We start from the raw sequence: 23,384 nt of genomic DNA on the forward strand, positions 1-23,384 counted from the left end.
TGTAGCGGTTGGTATTTTCATGCTGCATGAAGTTCTGATGTCGTGGTTGGTATTTTCATGCTGCATGAAGTTCTGATGTAGCGGTTGGTATTTTCATGCTGCATGAAGTTCTGCTGTAGTGGTTGGTATTTTCATAGTGCACGAAGTTCTGATGTAATGGTTGGTATTTTCATACTGCACGAAGTTCTGATGTAGCGGTTGGTATTTTCATACTGCACGAAGTTCTGATGTAGTGGTTGGTATTTTCATACTGCACGAAGTTCTGATGGAGGGGTTGGTATTTTCATGCTGCACGAAGTTCTGATGTAGTGGTTGGTATTTTCATGCTGCATGAAGTTCTGGTGTAGTGGTTGGTATTTTCATACTGCACGAAGTTCTGATGTAGTGGTTGGTATTTTCATACTGCACGAAGTTCTGATGTAGTTGTTGTATTTTCATACTGTACGAAGTTCTGATGTAGTGGTTGGTATTTTCATGCTGCACGAAGTTCTGATGTAGTGGTTGGTATTTTCATGCTGTACGAAGTTCTGATGTAGTGGTTGGTATTTTCATGCTGCACGAAGTTCTGATGTAGCGGTTGGTATTTTCATGCTGCACGAAGTTCTGATGTTGTGGTTGGTATTTTCATACTGCACGAAATTCTGATGTAGGGGTTGGTATTTTCATAGTGCACGAAGTTCTGATGTAGTGGTTGGTATTTTCATACTACACAAAGTTCTGATGTAGTGGTTGGTATTTTCATGCTGCACGAAGTTCTGATGTAGTGGTTGGTATTTTCATACTGCACGAAGTTCTGATGTAGGGGTTGGTATTTTCATAGTGCACGAAGTTCTGATGTAGGGGTTAGTATTTTCATAGTGCAAGAAGTTCTCATGTCGTGGTTGGTATTTTCATGCTGCACGAAGTTCTGATGTAGCGGTTGGTATTATCATGCTGCACGAAGTTCTGATGTAGTGGTTGGTATTTTCATGCTGCACGAAGTTCTGATGTAGCGGTTGGTATTTTCATGCTGCATGAAGTTCTGATGTAGCGGTTGGTATTTTCATGCTGCATGAAGTTCTGATGTCGTGGTTGGTATTTTCATGCTGCACGAAGTTCTGATGTAGTGGTTGGTATTTTCATAATGCACAAAGTTCTGATGTAGTGGTTGGTATTTTCATACTGCACGAAGTTCTGATGTAGGGGTTGGCATTTTCATAGTGCACGAAGTTCTGATGTAGCGGTTGGTATTTTCATGCTGCACGAAGTTCTGATGTAGTGGTTGGTATTTTCATGCTGCACAAAGTTCTGATGTAGCGGTTGGTATTTTAATACTGCACGAAGTTCTGATGTAGTGGTTGGTATTTTCATGCTGCACGAAGTTCTGATGTAGTGGTTGGTATTTTCATGCTGCACGAAGTTCTGATGTAGTGGTTGGTATTTTGATGCTGCACGAAGTTCTGATGTAGTGGTTGGTATTTTCATGCTGCACGAAGTTCTGATGTAGTGGTTGGTATTTTCATGCTGCACAAAGTTCTGCTGTAGTGGTTGGTATTTTCATGCTGCACGAAGTTCTGATGTAGTGGTTGGTATTTTCATACTGCACGAAGTTCTGATGTAGTGGTTGGTATTTTCATACTGCACGAAGTTCTGATGTAGTGGTTGGTATTTTCATGCTGCACGAAGTTCTGATGTCGGGGTTGGTATTTTCATAGTGCACGAAGTTCTGATGTAGCGGTTGGTATTTTCATGCTGCACGAAGTTCTGATGTAGTGGTTGGTATTTTCATACTGCACGAAGTTCTGATGTAGTGGTTGGTATTTTCATACTGCACGAAGTTCTGATGTAGTGGCTGGTATTTTCATACTGCACGAAGTTCTGATGTAGTGGTTGGTATTTTCATACTGCACGAAGTTCTGATGTCGTGGTTGGTATTTTCATACTGCACGAAGTTCTGATGTTGTGGTTGGTATTTTCTTTCACGGCAGTTATCCCATCGACTGAAGTAATGCGAGGCATGGCAGAGATTGCACAGTTCTGGCAGAGATTGCACAGTTCTGGCAGAAATTGCACGGTTCTGGCAGGGATTGCACAGTTCTGGCAGGGACTGCACAGTTCTGGCAGGGATTGCACAGTTCTGGCAGGGATTGCACAGTTCTGGCAGGAATTGCACAGTTCTGGCAGGGATTGCACAGTTCTGGCAGAGATTGCATAGTTCTGGCAGAGATTGCATAGTTCTGGCAGAGATTGCATAGTTCTGGCAGAGATTGCATAGTTCTGGCAGAGATTGCACAGTTCTGGCAGAGATTGCACAGTTCTGGCAGAGATTGCACAGTTCTGGCAGAGATTGCACAGTTCTGGCAGAGATTGCACAGTTCTGTCAGAGATTGCACAGTTCTGGCAGAGATTGCACAGTTCTGGCAGAGATTGCACAGTTCTGGCAGAGATTGCACAGTCCTGGCAGAGATTGCACAGTTCTGGCAGAGATTGCACAGTTCTGGCAGAGATTGCACAGTTCTGGCAGAGATTGCACAGTTCTGGCAGAGATTGCACAGTTCTGGCAGAGATTGCACAGTTCTGGCAGATATTGCACAGTTCTGGCAGAGATTGCACAGTATGTTAAAATTGGCATCCCTGATACATCAGAATTATACCTGGTGTGTGTGTGTGTGTGTGTGTGTGTGTGTGTGTGTGTGTGTGTGTGTGTGTGTGTGTGTGTGTGTGTGTGTGTGTGTCCCACTCCCCCGAGTGTGTGTGGAAAATCTTTTTGGTGGAAAATCCACTATACTGTTTCTCATATATTTATATGTTTGTTCTTTGTTGAGGTGATTTTAATGTGTTTGTTAAACTACATTTATATGATATTTTATGTTTGTTCAACTACATTTCAAAGCATGAAAACCACAAACAATATAATTAATTGTACAGTAACGGATAGATGTTACAAGTTAAAAGAAACTAAAGAATTAATTACATGTAAAACCTCAAATATATTTTACCTATTGACCTGTAGCAAATGTGCGATGCAATATGTTGGTGCACTGATGGGTTGACTGACTGCCTGGACGCAACTGAGGTTGTGGATCTACTGATGTACCATCTATTGATGTGGATCCATGATCGAGGTTGTGGATCCGCCGTTTGGAGAGGTCCTGGGCTGAAAGGATCGAAACCTCGAGGAAGAACGGTGCCCAGCTGATGATCCATGCAGTTGGGAAACTAGTCCATTGCTTACAGGTTAAGGTTCTTGCTCTAGGCAGAGGAACTATGTTTGAGGTTTACAATTTCAATAAAGTTGAATATGGGATGTTGTGAAATTAACATCATTTACAACAATCCTTTGAATTATTTATATTTAAGTTTAGGAACAACCGTTACTGTACAATTAATTAAATGTGTGTGTGTGTGTGTGTGTGTGTGTGTGTCCCTCTCCCCCGTGTGTGTGTGTGTGTGTGTGTGTGTGTGTGTGTGTGTGTGTGTGTGTGTGTGTGTGTGTGTGTGTGTGTGTGTGTGTGTCTGTGAATAAAAGAGAGAGATAGAATTGTGAGGAACAGAAATGAAAAAACGAGATGTGTGTGTTTGTGTGTGTGTGTGTGTGTGTGTGTGTGTGTGTGTGTGTGTGTGTGTGTGTGTGTGTGTGTGTGTGTGTGAATAAAAGAGAGAGATAGAATTGTGAGGAACAGAAATGAAAAAACAAGATGTGTGTGTTTATGTGTGTGTGTGTGTGTGTGTGTGTGTATGTATGTATGTATGTGTGTGTGTGTGTGTGTGTGTGTGTGTGTGTGTGTGTGTGTGTGTGTATATGTATGTGCGTTTGTATGTATGTATGTATGTATGTATGTGTGTGTGTGTGCGTGTGCGCGTTTGTATGTGTGTGTGTGTGTGTGTGTGTATGTGTGTGTGTGTGTGTGTGTGTGTGTGTGTGTGTGTGTGTGTGTGTGTGTGTATGTATGTATGTGTGTGTGTGTGTGTGTGTATATGTATGTGCGTTTGTATGTATGTATGTATGTATGTGTGTGTGTGTGTGTGTGTGTGTATGTATGTGTGTGTGTGTGTGTGTATATGTATGTGTGTGTGTGTGTGTGTGTGTGTGTGTGTGTGTGTATGTATGTATGTGTGTGTGTTTGGTGTCTGTAGACTTTTTTGATTTTTAGCTTACCTGGAACGAAGTTCAGGGGAGCTTACGCAATGGCGCGCCGTCCGTCCGTCAGTCCGTAAAGATTTGCAACTTCTTCTCTTAAACCGCTCAAGGGAGTGTGACCAAATTTGGCGAAAATTATATTTGTTGTGTTGTGACTAAAGTTTGTTCACGGCATTAAAACAATCGGGGTCTAAGAGGGTTTACCTGGGTCAAAGTGGATCCAGGTTTGACACGCCAAAAAAGGGTTTTGCTTTTTCCTCTGAAACTACCCACACGATTTTGATGAAACTTCACCACAACCTTAATCACCCGTGATGTTCCAATGTTTGTTCACGACATTACAAAAATTGGGGTCTTAGGAAGTGTATGGGGTTGGGGGAGAGGAGGTGTTGCCCCCCCAAATAGGTATTTTTTTCTTAGTTTGTTTAAAGTCTTTTGATTATGTTCGTATGATTCTACCTGCTGCCCTGTCTTCCAGCAACCATTGAAATTGGTTTAAAATACTTTTAGTCGGTGCAGGGTACTGTTTATTCAACCAGGTGAGTGCCGGGGGTATTGCCCCGATGTTTATATAATTCCATACCTTTGGGACAATTTCTTTCAAATTTGCTGTTCCACGTTATTGGAAAACACAGGAGGACAACGTCACATAAAAATTGCAACTATTGATGAAATTGAAATTAAAACGTTAAATAACGCCATCAAGTGTTCGTCGGGTCAACTGTTGGAAGTCTTGTCTCACCTTTGGTGGGGGGAGGGGAGAGGCCTGGCTTGTGCCTCCCTGTTTTGTGTTTGAAGGTGATTACAAGGAATCAAAGCATTCGTATTTAAATATTGATATTACAAATGCAGAATGGAGAGTAGTATACAAAAAATTCACTATTTTTCTACACCTTCACTGATTGAAAGGAGTGGATGCAGACGTCTTTATGATTTTAAACAAGGAAATGAGGCCATTTGACCCGTCATCGCTGTGTTGCACTCCAGAGTTAACAAAAAATGTAGACTGCTTTGAAAAAAGATCTTGATGTTTTACTGCTGAAGTCTAAATAACTCGATCTTTATTGAGTGGCCCATCTTGTGTGTGTATATGTGTTTTGGTTTGAAAATCGTAGAAGAAAATAAATGGACAGGCCAATCTCCACCAAATCTGTCATTTGTGCTGGGGATACGCAAGGTCAGGCCATGGGCACAACTCCCCCTCCCACGCACCCTCCCCACCAACCTACCCCCCAAACCCCTCCTCCCCCCACTGGAAAGGAATTATCTGCATGTCTGCATGTGTACATCTGAAAAAGCATAGAAAAAAAACGGCTGGCTCTATCTCCACCAAATTTTGCATCCGTGCTGGGGGTATGCAAGGTCAGGTCGAGGGTTTAAAAGATCCCCCCAAATCCTTCCCACAAGGAAAGTCTCCAAGTATGTGAGTGTAGGTCTGAACATCATAGGAAAAAAATGGCTCGCACAATCAACACCATTTTTGGCTGCCAACCATGGTATCTCAGGTGTCCCCTTCAGCGGGGTGATGGGAGGAGCTTGCCTTGCACTTCCTTGTTCAATGGTGATTCTCTGTTGGGAATCAAACCATTTGCAATTAAATATTTATATTCAGAATGAAGAATGCATCCACAATATACGTGGGAATACAGAGTGAAAGGAGTGGTCGCAAGCTGTTTTAAATACATGGGCTAAGGCTCATAATTGAGCTGAGAAACACACACACACACACACACACACACACACACACACACACACACACACATGGATGAGACACACACTTAACTGTTTTGCTACACCTTTAAACCACGATCTAGGTGACCCTACTTGTAAAATACAAGAGCGAGATGTCTTTGTGGGAAAACTTTTCTTTGATTTTTTGCAATTCCATACTGCTGGGCCAACTGCCACGATATTTGCTCTACCTCATTATTTCCCACTTGGAAGGTCAACATCACAATAAAAACAAGAAAGAGCAATCAGAGATTGCAGACCCTCGCCAGGATGTGTTTGCTGTCGGTGGTTTTTAAGGCTTTTGTGTTAAAAACAAATATGACGACCGAACCACGTGACCGATGACGTCATCATTATTTTTTTTTTCTCCACCAATTTATCCCTACATGACGCTCAAGAAATTTCATCTTGATCGGATGAAGTTTTGTACTTGTCGAATTATAACGTCATAATGGAGGGACCTATGACATCATCATTAACATATTTATTCCCCATGGAGAGTTCTTTACAATGAGCCATGTCTCAATTTTTTCTATGCAGCGCTTTCGGTGATATAGAGGTACAAAAATTTTCGGTTTTTCCAAAATGGCGGCCGAACCACGTGACCTATGACGTTATTTTAAAAAATTCACCAATTTATGGCTATATAAGGCTCAATAAATTTCATCTTGATCGGATGAATTTTGTACTTGTCGAATTATCACGTCATAATGGAGGCACCTATGACATCATTATTAACATATTTTATTCCCCATGGTGAGCTCTTTACAATGAGCCATGTCTCAATTTTCCTGTGCAGCGCTTTCGGAGATATAGAGGTGCAAATGTTTTCTCTTTTTAGAAGATGGCGGCCGAACCACGTGACGTATGACATCATAATTATAATTTAAAAATTATACAGGTGGAGTTGCACCTATGGTGAAAATTTCCTGTCAATCGGATCAACGGTTGCAGAGAAAATCATATTTATTCTGTGCGGACAAACAGACAGACAAACAAAAGGACTCAAATGCAATACCCTCTCCTCAGGCGAAGGTAACTAGAAGGGCACTAGGGAGAGCGCATACCTCCGCCAGGTTGAACAGTTTATGTTTTGTATCCCGCTGATAGGCTGGATCTGGATTCGGACCTGAATCAAAATCGAATCGGCTTGTTCTTGTCACAAAACCAACTCATCCCCCAAGTTTAGTCATAACTCGTCCATAACTTTTTTTATATATCATGATATATATCACTTTCCACCCGATCTCTCAATGGCAAAGAATGGCTTTAAAAATTAAATAATTATCGTATCCAAATCCATATTCGGACCTTCCCCAAAATCGAATCATTTCGTCCTTGTCATGCACCCAACCTCTCCACCAAGTTTCGTCCAAATCCGTCCATAACCTCTTGAGATATCGTGCTATGTATCGGTTTTAGCCCTATTACTCAATGGTGAAGAATCACTTAAAAATTCTACGAGCCGGATCCGGATCTGGATCTTCACCAAAATTGAACCAATTCTTCCTTGTCAGACACACAACCTGTCCACCACGTTTTGTCCAAATCCGTCCATAACCTCTTTAGATATCATGCTATGTATCGGTTTTAGCCCTATCTCCCAATGGTGAAGAATCACTTAAAAATTCTACTAGCCAGATCTGGATCTTCACCAAACTTGAACCAATTCGTCCTTGTCAGCCACCCAACCGGTCCACCAAGTTTTGTCCAAATCAGTCTACAACTTTTTGAGATATCCTGCTATGTATCGTTTTTGGCCTTATGTCCCTATGTGTAATGGTGAAGAATCACTTAAAAATTCTAGTCGAAAATCCGAATCTGGATCCTCATGAAAATCTAATCATTTCGTCATTGTCACATATGTTACATCTCTGACAAATTTCGTCCAAATCCGTCCACAACGTTTTAAGATATCTTGTTAACAGACAGACAAACAAATGAAAAATCGGTCAGAGACCGAGGACTTGCTGGAATGTACTTTTTTATTGGCCATTTTGGACAAATATGGCGGCCAAACCACGTAACTGATAACGTCATTATTATTTGTTTTCTAAACGAATTTATTCCTCAATTATGCTCAAGAAATTTCATCTTGATCGGATGAAGTTTTGTACTTGTCGAATTATGACGACATAATGGACGCACCTATGACATCATCATTAACATATTTTATTCCCCATGGAGAGTTCTTTACAATGAGCAATGTCTCAATTTTTTCTATTCAGCACTTTCGGAGATATGGAGGTGTAAATATTTTCGGTTTTTCCAAGATGGCGGCTGAACCACGTGACCGATGACGTGATCATTTTTTGTTTTTTGTCCACCAGTTTATGCTGACATGGCGCTCAAGAAATTTCATCTTGATTGGATGAAGTTTTGTACTTGTCGAATTATGACGTCATAATGGAGGCACCAATGACATCAACATTAACATATTTTATTCCCCATGGAGAGTTCTTTACAATGAGCTATGTCTCAATTTTTCTGTTCAGCACTTTCGGAGATATAGAGGTGCAAAATTTTTGGGTTTTTCCAAGATGGCGGCCGAACCTCGTGACCGATGACGTCATCATTCTTTTTTTTTCTCCACCAGTTTATGCCGTTATGTCGCTCAATAAATTGCATCTTGATTGGATGAAGTTTTGTACTTGTCGAATTATCAAATTATGACATCATAATGGAGCCCTTGGGCCGAGAGAGTTAAAAATTGGGAACAGTCTATTCCAGGGCAAGGCAAATATGTGTGTAAAGTTTGGCGATTCTACGTGCAACGGTGTAGACGTAGTGCTGCGCACAGACAGACAGACAAACAGACAGACAGACAAACAGACAGACACAGACAAACAGACAGACAAACCAACCATCAACATACTTGCCTTGGTTGGCATATAATGTACATTTTCTATAAGATATATTAATTGTCGAATCCTTTTAAAACTTTAATTTTATATTCAGGTAAAGCAAGCTCGAGGATCATCCAATCATGTTGCCTGTGCAGGTGACATGTATTATCTTGTTCCAGCAAAGCAAGATGGCGGAGTTGCGATGTGATCGATTGCACGATGAGCTGTAAATTGAATTGATAGATGTTTTTACAAGTTATTTGTGTAATTTTGTTTGCCATCTGGCTCTTCATTACTGATTGGCCAAGGGAATAGATTCCTACTAAAAACATATTTACGTTTTAGACAAATATTTACATTCTCATCCATGCCTCTAGGACCAAGATTGACCAAAGGTAATGTGAATTTGTTGAATTTGTTTATAGTGGAGGATTTGCTTCCCTGACAACGACACTCTTAGATAATAAATAATAAAAAAATCATTGCAATTTTCAATTGAGGGAAAACCAAGAAGAGCAGAACATTTGTTACTCACAGTTTTGCACCGAAATTTGAAAATTGGCCAGGGTGCTGGAGATAATCCATTTACTCTCCACCAAAGATGCCATGGGATTTTTCACATCCACCACCAACCAATGCTGGCATACGGGTGTTCTGTCTCGACATCCTTCAAATGGACGACACAAACATCCATCCATCACCCAACATGTGAAACACCAGGGTGGCAGTTTATAGCTGGGTCGAAATTTGAACCCATGCTAAACAACTCTGAGACGAGCGAGTACACCTTTCATCTATCCGACCAGCCAAATCTTTACATACCCCCATAGACCTATTTTATTACAAGTGGAATAACAAGGAGAATCAAGCAGATGTTGAAAAAAAATGGCCAATACATTGTTTAAGACATCATGAAAAAAAACTTCATCATGTGGATTATTCGAAATTACCGGGATCTCTGGCAAAGGTGAAGTTAACAACTCATGGTTTGTTTCCCATTCATGGCCTTCCTCCCTCCCATTCTCATTGGCACACCATACCCCCCCTATCCTGCCAGAAAGTCCCCCACAATCCCCCATACAAATACAATCGGTTTTTGTTACGTCAATGACCAATAAGCACAGAGGTTGTGGGATTTAAAAGATAGTTTTAAGTCTACCTGTGTATTAAAGATATACGTATTATACCCCCATGTGAATCAACGATCTTTTTGTCTAGTTCACGTAACTATCTACCCAAAATGATTCGCTCGTTTTCTGATTATATTATTTTTTGGACAGAATAACAGACGTTAATTGCCAACTCGTATGTTTTCACAAATAGTCAATATCCGTCCATGTCAATCAATAAATCAGAACTATACTGACCTTTCACAGGTTGATATAAACTCTAATGCTGCTGATATATTTGTCAATGTTATTGTTTTTATGTCTTAGGCAAATTTAAATGATTAGAATTTGGGTAAAGAGGTCAAAGGTCAAAGTCTGTAATAGGTTTATAACTCGAGAATGGCTGAAGTGATCTCATTCAAACTTGGTACAGGTATGTATAATGATGTAAAGATTAACTTATTAGATTTTGGAGGTCCTGAGGTCAAAGGCCAAAGGTCAGAGGTCATGTCAGGTAAAAATGTGAGAACTTGTGAACAGCTGAAGGGATTTAAATTGAAACTTGGTATTGTTACATATTTATGTGAATGTATGTGAATTACTATTCAGGTCCTTGCTTATCAATGTGTAGTCGATTAAGGGTTGTTGTGATTAAAGGGTCAGGAGCCCTTCTGGGAAAAAGGAGACCGGAAACGGAAGAAAAAAGACACGAGGTCTGGGAGAAGCGACGATTCTTCTTCTTCCTCGCCCAGCTCCGAGGAGAGTGGGGATCGAGATTGAGCAGCGTGGAAAAGCTGCGTTCCCAAGCCCGTCTGGCGAGAGGAGTTACCGGGACGTGTAACTACCCTTTTGACACGTCAAGTTGCCGTGGGTCCGTGCACGGACCCAGCGTCCGGCACAGTTCGCCGCACCGTCTACAAGGACGCGTACGGGTCGCACTTTGGGGCCTCGCGCGCGTTGCAAGCGGCGCTTGCTTTGCCCGCTTCGCTTGGCCAGGAGGGGTGTGCTGCAGCCGTGGTTCCCGGTACGGTACGTGCCCGGTGGAAGCACGTCCGCCCGGGGTTCGTTCAACCACCCGTGTGCGGCGAAGCCGACCATCATCTTGGTCAGGAGGGGCCCAGAGACATTGTGAGGGACAGAGACCAAAGGGGTCGTGAGTACCCAAGGGGTCGGGAGTGGGGAAAGGGGACACACGTATGTAAGATGGCCATCTTAATCATCTCGGGGATTGATTGTTGATTGTGGATTGTTGATGGTTGATTGCTCGGGGAATATATCATTGATTATTCCGGATCCTTGGTGTGGGGTTTTTTCTTGGTTGGAATTCATATTGATTGCGTTACGAAAGCGCATACATAATAAATATTTCTGGCGGAGTTCCTCTCACGGTCCGGGGGTCACCGAGACCAGGTAGTCACCGGGAGGACCACGTAACAGAATTGGGGGCTCGTCCGGGATCTAAAATTGTATAAAATAATAAAATCATATTTTTATTAATTAAAATTTATTAATTAAGTATTAATTGGTAAATTTTTGGGGAAATTGGGGTAAAGTCTTGGGTGAAGGTTAACAGGTGTTAACGATAGTCACCATAGCATTTGTGGCACAGAACTTTGCGGTAACACCGAGTGAGGCACAGCTCCGAGCGTTACTAAAGTCGGACCTCTTGAAATTGGCCAAACATTTTAACTTGGAGGTCCGAACTAATGTGAGGAAGGCAGAGTTGCAGACCACGGTGATACAATCTATGGTGGGATTAGGAACATGGGACGAGTTAGCCTGGCAGTGGCTACCTGAAGAACCAGAAGACGTTGAGCTCCGGAAACTGGAGTTGCAATTACGGAGCCAGGAACGGATCAAAGAAGAAGAAAGGAAAGCAGAAAAGGAAAGAACAGAAGAAGAATCACTCACTCACCGCAGGCAGGTAGGTGGTCTTTCTGTCTTCTACCGACTCCTCTCCGGCCTTGCTCCCCCAGCTCTCTCTGTGCTCTGTCCCCCAAATATTCCTACAGGTCGCACAAGATCTGCCAGCCACCCTCTGATGGTTAAACTGCCGAAATCTCGGCTCTCTGCTCACCTTCACTCTTTCATTCCTCTTTTCTCCCGCCTCTGGAACAAACTCCCACACTCACTTCAATCACACTCCTCCCTCCAGGTCTTCAAAACAGCTGTTCACCACCATCTCTTATCTTCCCCCATCCAAAACCTTGATCTTTTCTACCCCCACTAATTCACCCCAGATCCACCTTGTTTGAAATTCCAACTTCTTTCCTGGAAGTCTTGGCAGTGTCCATATGTTTTATACCTCTCCCACCCCCCCCCCCCCTTCCCATGCCTTCCCCCCAAAGCCCTCTCCCTCCCACAGTTCTCTCGATGTCTCCATGTCTCTCGGTCCCTGCTCTCAAATGTTGTGTTTGTGTCCTTCCCCCTCTCTCCCCATCTTGTCTACCGCTCCCGATGTTATTTGTTTTGTGTGTCTGTTTGTCTTTCTGTGTGATTAATGTTCGCTCTTTCACGAGCCTCGATCTTGTATACAAAAAAAAAAAAAAAAAGGAAAGCAGAAAAGGAAAGAGCAGAAGAAGAAAGGAAAGCAGAAGAGAGGAGAGAAGAGAAACAAGCAGAGGAAAGGAGAGTGGAACGAGAACTCCAGGAAAGGTTAAAAGAAGAAGAAAGGAAAGCAGAAGAGAGGAGAGAAGAGAAACAAGCAGAGGAAAGGAGAGTGGAACGAGAACTCCAGGAAAGGTTAAAAGAAGAAGAAAGGAAAGCAGAAGAGAGGAGAGAAGAGAAACAAGCAGAGGAAAGGAGAGTGGAACGAGAACTCCAGGAAAGGTTAGCAGAAGAAGAAAGGAAAGCAGAAAAGGAAAGAGCAGAAGAAGAAAGGAGAGTGGAACGAGAACTCCAGGAAAGGTTAGAAAGGATGAAAACAGCGGAAAGGAAAGCAGAAGCAGAGGAGAGGAGAGCTGCAAGGGAACTCGAAGCAGAGGAGAGAAAAGCGGAAAGGGAATTGAAGGAACGTGACATGGCGCTTCAGCAAGAAATTAAATTCAAGGAGCTGGAGTTAATGAGAGAACGGGGAGAGGTACCACCCTTGCTGACGGGGTCGACACCTAGCCAGAACACCTGGGATGTGGGCAGACATGTGAGGCTGGTTCCACCCTTCAGTGAAAAGGAAGTCGCTAAATTTTTTCCGCACTTTGAGAAAGTGGCTCGACAGTTAAACTGGCCGGAGGAGGCCTGGACCATACTAGTACAAAGTGTGCTGGTGGGAAAAGCTCAAGAGATTTATTCGGCGCTACCAATGGACCAATGTGCAGATTATGAGGTATTGAAGAAGCACATCCTCAAAGCCTATGAGTTGGTTCCGGAAGCTTACCGGCAAAAATTCAGGAATGCCAGGAAGAGGGAGAGTGAGACCCATGTGGAGTTTGCCAGAGTGAAAGAAAACATGTTTGATCGGTGGTGTGAGTCAAAAGGAGTCGGGAAAGACTTGGAAACATTGCGTGACTTGATCCTGGTGGAGGAATTTCAACAGTGTGTCCACGAGGACATCAAAGTGTACCTGCAGGAAAAGAAAGTACCGAAGTTGTGGGACGCAGCCACCATGGCAGATGATTATGCCTTAACACACCGGATAGGGGTCCACGAACCTAACTCCTCGCCTAGATCTCCGCAGGGGAGGTGGGGAACAGCAGGTGCGGAGAACGACAATACATGGCGGCGGCCTTGAGAGGATTATGGGGACAACGCGGATACCCCACCTGTTCGAAATCAGAGGGCTGCGGGCCCAAGACAAACTTATATTTTGGGGGGCCCGAGGCAGACCACGAGTTTTTCCTCCGGGCCTACTTGCGCTTTTTGCAAGAAACCTGGACACTTGATGTCCAGTTGTTACCGCATGAAAAGGGAAGACCCAGAGCAGAGTCCGACTATTACCACTCCGAATGCGATGGCAAGCGTAAGAAATCGCCCACAGAAGAGTTACCGACCATTTATTTATGAGGGGTTGGTCTCACTCAAGGGAGACTTGACTAATCCAAGACCGGTTAGGGTTTTGAGGGACAGAGGAGCCCATCAATCCTTAATGCTTGAAGGCATTTTGCCATTGTCAAAGAGTACCGCAACGGGTGATAGTGTTCGGTTACAAGGGATCGGTGGCTGTGTTAGTGCCCCACTTCATGTCATCCATTTGGAATCCGATTTGGTGTCAGGACCGGTCACCATCAGTTTACAAGCCACGCTTCCTGTAGAGGGAGTATCTGTGATTATTGGGAATGATTTGGCCGGGGGGCAAATTTATGGTAACCCGAGGGTTGGTAAAGAGCACAGCAGGGAAAATAACACTCCACCAGCTCGGGATGGCGACAAAAGTTCCAAGTTATTTGTAGGGGGACTGAACTTCAACACAGAGGAAGAAGTTCTGACCTCTGTCTTCAACAGATATGGGCCGCTGGTGGAAGTGCGGGTGGTAAAAGACAGGGAAACGCAACGGTCAAGAGGGTTCGGCTTTGTCACGTTTGCAAGCACAAGAGACGCCAGGGAGGCAGAGAAGAATTGGAATGGTAAGGATTTGGAGGGTCGGACCATAACGGTAGGGAAGGCATTTCGTAGGCGTCGAGAGGTCTACAGAAGAGGACAACTTGGCAGTAGTTTTGGGGTTGGCAGCAGCCGATATTACTATGGAGGCTCCCAGAGTTACGGCACCTCCCGAAAAAATGAATGTCAGAGCACTGGCCGAGAAGGAGACCGCCAGTCAGGTAACGGCTGGGACAAGTGGTCCCACCGTAACTGTTAGGAGTCTGGAGAAGTTGAAGCACTATATATACGGGGGAGCCGCTGAGCCGGGGCTCCTACACGGACTAACCGTGAACGCCACGTTCTTAAAGGCGTCCAGGTAGTGAACTTTCCTGCACGGACTAACCGTGAACTCCCCGTTCTTAAAGGCGTCCATGTAATGAACTTTCCTCCCCGGACTAACCGTGTACTCCACATTCCTTAAGGCGTCCATGTAGGGAATACTCCGCTGGGCCTCCCGAAAAAGTGCTATAGAGAGGTTTAAATTTGGGGGCTTTGGTCAACACCTCTTAACCGTCAGTCAAGAGAAACTAGAAGTGGTTGACGCTTGGTCCAGAGGGAATTAATCTCGGGGATGGTGTGAAATTTTGTTGCTTTATTTTTAAGTGATGACTGTGCCCGGGGGGAACTGATGAGTTGGGGGGGGGGGGGTGAGTTATCTGGTTTGTTTATCCAAGTTGGCCGGCAAAGAAAGTTTTCACTGGGTTCAAACTTTCTTTCTTGAAGGGGAGGAGTGTTACATATTTATGTGAATGTATGTGAATTACTATTCAGGTCCTTGCTTATCAATGTGTAGTCGATTAAGGGTTGTTGTGATTAAAGGGTCAGGAGCCCTTCTGGGAAAAAGGAGACCGGAAACGGAAGAAAAAAGACACGAGGTCCAGGAGAAGCGACGATTCTTCTTCTTCCTCGCCCAGCTCCGAGGAGAGTGGGGATCGAGATTGAGCAGCGTGGAAAAGCTGCGTTCCCAAGCCCGTCTGGCGAGAGGAGTTACCGGGACGTGTAACTACTCTTTTGACACGTCAAGTTGCCGTGGGTCCGTGCACGAACCCAGCGTCCGGCACAGTTCGCCGCACCGTCTACAAGGACGCGTACGGGTCGCACTTTGGGGCCTCGCGCGCGTTGCAAGCGGCGCTTGCTTTGCCCGCTTCGCTTGGCCAGGAGGGGTGTGCTGCAGCCGTGGTTCCCGGTACGGTACGTGCCCGGTGGAAGCACGTCCGCCCGGGGTTCGTTCAACCGCCTGTGTGCGGCGAAGCCGACCATCATCTTGGTCAGGAGGGGCCCAGAGACATTGTGAGGGACAGAGACCAAAGGGGTCGTGAGTACCCAAGGGGTCGGGAGTGGGGAAAGGGGACACACGTATGTAAGATGGCCATCTTAATCATCTCGGGGATTGATTGTTGATTGCGGATTGTTGATGGTTGATTGCTCGGGGAATATATCATTGATTATTCCGGATCCTTGGTGTGGGGTTTTTTCTTGGTTGGAATTCATATTGATTGCGTTACGAAAGCGCATACATAATAAATCTTTCTGGCGGAGTTCCTCTCACGGTCCGGGGGTCACCGAGACCAGGTAGTCACCGGGAGGACCACGTAACAGTATGTATAATGATGTAAACATGAACTGATTAAATTTTGGGGTCAATGGTCAGAGGTTATGTCAGGTAAAAATGTGCTAACTTGGACACAGCTGAATGGATTTAAATCAAACTTGATACAAGTATTATATTGACTAGTGAGATACCCGTGCTTCCCACGGGTGGGAGGCCAGGAGCAAATAAGCAATGCAGATACGGCGAATGCTAAAGCATGAAACCAATAAATTGCACATTCCTATAGCACCTTTAGTCGCACGTGAGACATGGACAGCAAGTTCGTGAAGGACTTCCATGAAAAACTTACCAGTTCACAAACAAACGGGTACGTTCACGTATAGAAACATCGATCGTGGATCCGTGGCGAATCTGCATATGGCGATCCACGAAGTTCACGTTTCGAAAGTAGAAACCATCACGGCATGTCGTCATTCACTTGAACTCGATATCTTTTTTCATTCCAAACAACATAACTCCAATCACAAATTAATCACAAAATCAACTTTTAACAACATTGTTAATGTTTCCTTCATTGTAAAAATTACCAAGTCAACAGTTAAAAGGATTTTGAGCCGATAGGTGTTACGGCCTTGGCAAGATCGATGGAGACACCAATCTGTTAACTTATACACGGCATAAATAGCTATGTGGAATTCTCTTATGTAGAGATTAAACCCACGTCGTTTGAACTTTGGCAGAGGTCATTATTTACTTTTAATGATGTTTATATACGAATGAAAAAGAAGATAATTGGTTTTGGGTCATCCTTTCCGCATATCTCGTGGGATTGTGAGTTGGAGAGACGGCCGTGATGGCGGGGACGGGGTTGGCATTCTCTCAAGCGGGGATTCAACCCATGTCCTTATAAAAGGTCGTTGTCCGAGGTCATTATTTACTTTTAATGATGTTTACATACGAATCAAAAAGAAGGTAATTGTTTTTGGGTCGTCCTTTCCGCATATCTCGTGGGATTGTGAGTTGAAGAGACGACCGTGATGGCGGGGAGGGGGTTGGCATTCTCTCAAGTAGGGATTCAACCCATGTCCTTATAAAAGGCCTTTGTCCGAGGTCACCGAGACCGATCGATGCAGCCGATTGGTGCAGCTGTGCAGCGATCGATGCAGCCGTTTGTGCGGTACCCGGGAAAATAACATTATGCGGGAGTCCAAACCTGAAAATGCTGGAGGCAAAAGCTGAAATTGGAAAAACAACATAGCCTATTTTACTCCAGGAGATCCCAGGAATACCCACCCAAAATATCGTTGCGATCGGTTCAGTCGTTTTTGCGCTAACTTCGAACGGACGGACAGACAGACAGACAGACAGACAGACGGATGGACGGACATTTGGTGAATTATAGTAAGATGTAATAATGTGTGCGGAGGCATATCAGTCGACGTCATGACGTCGAAGAGTGCTGTTCTAGTTTTCTTTGATCCAATATGGCTGCCAGACCATGTGAGTGATGACATAATAATTTATATTCTCTGATATAATTGTTGTGTGGATCACACTCAAGAAATTTCAAACTGATCAGACTAAGCTTTGTCCTTGTCGAATTATGACGTCATAATTAAAGCACCAATGACGTCATCATTAACAACGCTTATTCCCTATGGGAGTAGTTGACAACGCACCATGTAAAAAAAAATTTCCATGGAGCGGATTCGGAGATATAGAGGTGCAACGTTTTTTGATTTTTCCAAAGATGGCGGCTGTACCACGTGACCTGACCTATGACGTCATAATTATCATTTAAAAATTCTGCAGGAGGAGGTGCCCTTATGGTCAAAATTTCATGTCCAACGGAAAGAAACTGTTGCAGAGAAAAAAAAAATTCATACTGATCAGATCAAGCATTGTACTTGTTGAATTATGACGTCATACTGAAGGCACCAATGATGTCATTGTCAACATATCTTATTCCCCATGGGGACGACTTGACAATGGGCCTTGTTTCAATTTTTACATTGAGCAGTTTTGGAGATACAGAGGTGTAACGTTTTTACAAGATGGTGTCGATACGTGACATATTACATCATGAATATGAATTTAAAAAATTCTACAGGTGGAAGAAATCCTATGGTAAAATTTTGTGTCAATCAGACCAACAGTTGCCAAGAAAATGAATTTTAAAAAATGCAGACACTCACGTACACCACACGTGCGCACCCGAATGCTTAACCCTACTTTTCGTTTCGTGAGCGCAGGGTAATTAATTCTCTGTAAAGATTGTTTTCTCTGACTGTCATTAGTTTTTGAACTTTTTTTTTTTTTTTTTTTTTTTTTTGATTTGTATACTGAATCGAGGCTCGTGAAAGAGCTAAAACTGCACTCTCCCCTCCAGAGCTACAAGCAAGTGTGCACGACCATATCATGTCATCCCCATCCCAACCCATGATCATTTCTTCCTCATTAACCCTACTTAACTCAACCCTCTTAATTGCAGGTTATTGTGTTTTATTCCCTCCTCATTGTAAAGAACTCTCCATGGGGCATTAAATATGTTAATGCTGATGTCATAAGTGCCTCCATTATGACGTCATAACAAAACAAGTACAAAACTTCATCCGATCAAGATGAAATTGCTTGAGCATCATCTAGGGATAAATTTGCTGAGAAGTTTTTTAATGATGACGTCATCGGTCACGTGGTTCGGCCGCCATACTTGTTTTAACACAAACGCCTTAATAACCACTAAAACAAGAATTCTGAGTATTGCGCTGCAATACATGTCCCCTACCGGCAGTCTGTCGTCCGGAAAACTGTTGGGGAAATTACCAAAATTCAAAGTGCCATAACTTTGTCAAAAATGATCGAAACGTCGTGAAGTTCGAACTTGATCTGTACCTTATCATGAGGAAACCATGTACCAAGTTTGAAATCATTAGCGTTAAGAGTTTCGAAAAAAAAGTCTGGAAAACTGTTCTTTGCGTGACGGACTGACGGACTGACGGACTGACGGACTGACGGACTGACGGACTGACGGACTGACGGACTGACGGACTGACGGACTGACGGACTGACTGACGGACTGACGGAGTGCAAACCTATAGTCCCCTCTGGTGTTCACCAGTAGGGGACTAATAAGCCCGCAAGGTCACTCCGTGGAGCAGCCTGCACGTATTGCACTATGTGTGAATTATATAATTACCAACTCACGGTCTGAGGTAACTCGGCTAAAAATTATCCAATTTGCACCAAATAAAGTTTATGAATGGTTGCACAGACCCCTACTTCTCACTAAAAGTGGAAACAGAATGTAAATTGGAGTTAAAACAAGGAATATTAACAGCTTTGACTTACCGCACTCCAAATTATAGTCCGGAAAACTGTTGGGGAAATTACCAAAGTTCAAAGTCCCATAACTTTGTCAAAAATGATCGAAACGTCCTGAAGTTCGAACTTGATCTGTAGCTTATCATGAGGAAACCATGTACCAAGTTTGAAATCATTATCATTGAGAGTTTAGAAAAAAAATTGCGGAAAACTTATTTGCGTGACGGACGGACTGACTGACTGACAGACTGACAGACTGACAGACGGAGGGACGGCGTGCAAACCTATAGTCCCCTCCGGTGTACACCGGTAGGGGACTAATAACTGGCGAGGGTCTACAATCTCTGATTGCTCTTTCTTGTTAAAGTTTGTTTTGAGGACCTAACTTTTGCAGTTCTAACACTTGCATGAAATGTAATCGGAGTGTGTTATAATATTAACAGTTTTATATATTTAAGTTTTCAAACCTCTCATGTATCGGTTTTCAGACAATCTAGGGCCTCGTCGTCTTTTTCATATATTTCATTCTTATTAACTAGACCCATGAGGAGGATTGTGTTTTCAACAGTTAAAAGTCTGCTGAGAGTTTGACCTGATTCATGACATGGTGTTTGGCAGGGATTTCTGGGTTTTCTGCAGCATTTGCTTCCTTTTGATAAATTAACAAGTCGTTGAAGGATCTCCTTATTAATTTGTATTAATCCTAGGTTAGTTATTGTGGACCAGGTTTCGGGCAGTGCTCAATGCACCTTAAACAATCATGGCAACTCTAACTCGGGAGATACAGAGTGTACATGCCTGCATCTTCATCCTCGGCCTCAATTCCAAAAGGTGTGTTTCGTGCAAAATTTGGTATTGTATGTTTAATTCCAAGTACTGGATTGTATATTCATAAATATAGATATTTATTAACCACGTTGTCCGTAAAAATTGTATCACGGTAGGACACCTGCCTAGGTCATGTCCCATCATGTCTGAAACACCTGCACAACTCATTTCCTCCTCGTCCTCGGCAAACTTGATGAGTTTATTTGTCCGTTTGCATGCGGATCGTGTTCCGCATGCTTGGGGTTACGAGACGTTTGTCAAAGCAGATGCGGTGAGGCGACGGCTCTTGACCCGCGCGTCCTTGGCCAAGTCTGCGCCGTGAGTATACGAGCGTGCGGAGGGCTCGTTTGTTATTCCTATCACCATGCCGACCACCTTGGCAGAGGCAGTGGATCACCAAGCTGAACACCACGACATAGGCGGTGCGGTGATGTGTACCCATGTTGAACATCATGTGGTCATGTGGCATACATAGGTGTTGTCGTCATGCTGAACACCATGTGGCATAGGCAATGGGTCATCACACTGAACAAAATATGGTATAGGCAGTGTGTTATCATGCAGGACACCATATAGTGTAGAGAGTGGGTCGCCAAGTCAAATACCATAGCTTAGGTGGAGAGTTGCCACACCGACCACAACAGCATAATTGGTGGGTCAGCATGCAGGACACCAAATAGTGTAGGCAGTGGGTCACCACATCGAACGCCATGGCTTAGGCAATGGGTCGCCACATCGAACACCATGGCTTAGGCGGTGGGTCACCACGTCGAACACCATGGCTTAGGCAGTGGGTCACCACATCGAACACCATGGCTTAGGCGGTGGGTCGCCACATCGAACCCTTGACTTAGGCAGTGGGTCACCACATCGAACACCATGGCTTAGGCTGTGGGTCACCACATCGAACACCATGGCTTAGGCGGTGGGTCGCCACATCAAACCCTTGACTTAGGCAGTGGGTCACCACATCGAACACCATGGCTTAGGCTGTGGGTCGCCACATCGAACACCATGGCTCAGGCGGTGGGTCGCCACATCGAACACCATGGCTTAGGCGGTGGGGCGCCACATCGAACACCATGGCTTAGGCGGTGGGTCGCCACATCGAACCCTTGGCTTAGGCAGTGGGTCACCACATCGAACACCATGGCTTAGGCTGTGGGTCGCCACATCGAACACCATGGCTTAGGCTGTGGGTCGCCACATCGAACACCATGGCTTAGGCGGTGGGTCGCCACATCGAACACCATGGCTAGGCAGTGGGTCACCACATCGAACACTATGGCTTAGGCAGTGGGTCGCCACATCGAACACCATGGCTAGGCTGTGGGTCGCCACATCGAACATTATGGCTTAGGCAGTGGGTCACCACATCGAACACCATGGCTCGGCTGTGGGTCACCACATCGAACACCATGGCTATGCAGTGGGTCACCACATCGAACATTATGGCCTAGGCAGTGGGTCGCCATGTTGAACGCCATGGCTTACGTGGTGGGTCACCACGCCGAACACCATGTGGCATAAGCTGTGTCGTCACGCTGAACACCATGGCATAAATGGTGGGTTGCTAAGCCAAATACCATGGCATATGGTTGGTCCCACCATTGGGGCTTTTTCATCTCCATGCCAGAAAAACAACCCAACCGCCCCCCTCCCCTCAACTTGGCTTTTGAAGCTTTTGCAAATCGTTTTTCCTGATTCCGGGATGAAATGAATCAGCACATTACATACAGTGATCGGGTGTGAATGAATGCGTTCCAGTACACAAAAAGTGTTCCATTCAATAACGATGATAAAAATAATTGTTGAGCTGTGCCATAAAATGATTGCCTATCTTCTCGCATGTTATGTGTTTCATCATTTTTTAGGTAGGAAGATCCAGGAGGAAAGGTCTAGACTCTGGAGTGTCTGGATATTCATTATACACCCCGACAATGATCCACTCTCCTGCACCACCCCTCTACCTATTCAAAATGACGCGCATTGTCATCCCTTAATTTGAAAATTATTTTAACGTGTTTTTCTTTCTCTCCAAGGATTATATTTATATCCAGAGACTTACAATAATCATACAATCTATAATACTGGCCATAAATATTGTCACAATTCCTTCTAAAACTTTGAATCTGCCTGCACACCTCATCAAGAATGAACCAACCATGTTCGGCCCTCCAAGTCTGTAAGTTTCAACTTTGTTTTTCATTCATAAACACCTTTTCTGACCATGAACTCTTCCCTATTTTGTGATCTCATAATAATCGTCGAAAATTGCTGTTGGGATGGATTGGATTGGAATGGGTTGGGCAGGGGATGTTTGGAGAGACAGAGGGGATTTCACGTGGACCCATCCTTCCGCTGCATTACAATCCCTCGGGTCCAGGGGCTTTAATTGCATTAAATTCAAGCGCTTCATCTACTTCATTTGTGGCTCATGGTGCGCAGGGTCGGGGGTGCATGGGGGATGGCGGGCCAGGAGAGGAGTTGGGGAGGAATCCGGAATGGATTAGGTAAACTTGTGCCAAAATAAGGACGAGGAGGAAGCAAAATGAGGACCAGTATTGCATCGAGTTAATTTGGCCTTTTGATTTCCCCTATTTTTACAATTTTCATTACGGGATTATATCGTTGCGATATTAATAATTGCCCCCCTTTTAGTTGGGGCTTCCTCTTAGCGCTGCTCCCTCCAGGACATGCGCTAAAATGCATTAGTGTCTCCTTAATTAAATCTGCATACGAGCAGCCTCTCTCGAGGCCCGTCAGAGCGGCCCAGCTGTCGGCCCGGGCGGGCTGGCCTTCGCTCCCTCTCCCCGCATCAGGTGTTCGTGCTCTGCGAGGGTCTTGGAGAAAACACCTGCACGTCCCCAGAGAGGGTGTGGGGATGGTGGGACAAGAGGTTCATTGGACAAGTAGTAAAGGGATCACCGTTGCCTGCGAGGAGAAACCCCGAGTTAGTCGTGGACTGACACCCAGCACGTGAATAATTTAACTACCGTTACAGTGACATTTACGTGTGAAGGCAGAATGTTACAAACGTAAATATTGTTAAACTGTAAATGGGAAATACCCAATTATTTGGATGTGAAAATGTTAATTTGGAAGCTTGCAATTGGTAGCAAAAAAAAAAAGCATGAGTGTTATCAATTGGGATGATGACACTCATGCTTTTTAAAAATATACTTATTCACTCTAACCCTAACCCTAACCCTAACCCTAAACGTAACCCTAACACTAAACCTAACCCTAACCCTAATCCTAACACAAACAACTCATGCTTTTTAAAAATACACTTATTCACC

At 44.2% G+C, this 23,384-nt stretch overlaps 1 long non-coding RNA gene across 1 annotated transcript in view; it reads left to right on the plus strand.

Annotated features, from left to right (window-relative positions):
- Nucleotides 1-12,402: 12,402 nt before the first annotated feature.
- LOC144893157 (uncharacterized) overlaps nt 12,403-23,384 on the plus strand; it is a 263,609-nt gene continuing 252,627 nt past the window's right edge. Inside the window, exon 1 of the long non-coding RNA XR_013624217.1 lies at nt 12,403-12,885. This is a non-coding gene — a long non-coding RNA (uncharacterized LOC144893157). The remainder of the gene's footprint in view (nt 12,886-23,384) is intronic.

Source organism: Myxine glutinosa, chromosome 8 (genome assembly GCF_964187855.1).
Source record: "Myxine glutinosa chromosome 8, kmMyxGlut1.1, whole genome shotgun sequence".
Taxonomy (NCBI): Eukaryota; Metazoa; Chordata; class Myxini; order Myxiniformes; family Myxinidae; genus Myxine; species Myxine glutinosa.